A 1011-nucleotide genomic window follows, 5' to 3' on the forward strand; every position below is an offset into this window, starting at 1 on the left:
GTGGAGCTGGGAGAGAGAGGAAAAGACACAAAGAATGGGCACAGAGCAGCGTCTGTCATAGATAAGATCAAGTGATAGATATAAAGAAATGTAAGCGAAACATACCCTAAAGATTGTCTTAGACAAATCCCTCATGAAGAAGAAGAAGAAAAAGAAAGAAGAAAGAAGAAAGAAGAAAGAAGAAAAAGAAGAAGAAGAAGAAGAAGAAGAAGAAAGATATAAGTAAAACACGTGAGACACAGTTTGGCATATAGAAGTTGCTCAATAAATGCTTCCCAATAATAGCCACCATCATTGTAAATCATGATATTAACAGTAGTACTCATATTAAGAAATTGTGACTATTAAAATGAGAGAAATGTGTGAGATAAAACTATAAAGTAAGGTAACCCCTTAAACATAAGGCATGGAAAAGGGTCTACCTTAATGCATCCCAAAATAGTTCTCCTGCCTGAAGGTTGGAGTTTCCTTTCACTGAGAAACCTCTAACATGAAATTGAAGCCAGAGAGGAAGCCACAGCTCATGTTCTTTTTCCTGTCTTTTCTCCATGGCCCCAATAGGGACATTCCTCCACCCCATCCCCACCTGTCCCAGTACCAGGCACCCAGAATACATCTCTATTAAGTTCTTCCAGAGCAAAAAGCAAACATCTACTGGAAACTGAGGTTGAGCTAGAGAAAGGACGTCTCATAGAGAAAGGACGTCTCATAGAGAAAGGACGTCTCAACCACAGGTTGAAATAGGGGCAAGGGAATGAGCAGAAAGGACCAAGGTCCCTCTGCCAAGCCAGTTCAGAGGACAGAACCAGACCCTCCATGAAGTGAAATTCAAGGTCCCTCCCAGCTTTAACATTGGTTAAGTCTGATTCAGTGACTTGGCTAATCTGCTCTGATTCCTCAGTGTGGGCAGGTCCCCAAATAACCACCCAAGGCAGGACGAGCATGTCAGTGAACTTATATGGTCTCCACCTTGCAGCCACACACAAGCACTTGCCAAAGTCTCAGTGATAT

The sequence above is a fragment of the Orycteropus afer genome, unplaced genomic scaffold (genome assembly GCF_000298275.1).
Source record: "Orycteropus afer afer isolate SDZICR_OR568_19922 unplaced genomic scaffold, OryAfe1.0 scaffold00247, whole genome shotgun sequence".
NCBI classification, from domain to species: Eukaryota; Metazoa; Chordata; class Mammalia; order Tubulidentata; family Orycteropodidae; genus Orycteropus; species Orycteropus afer.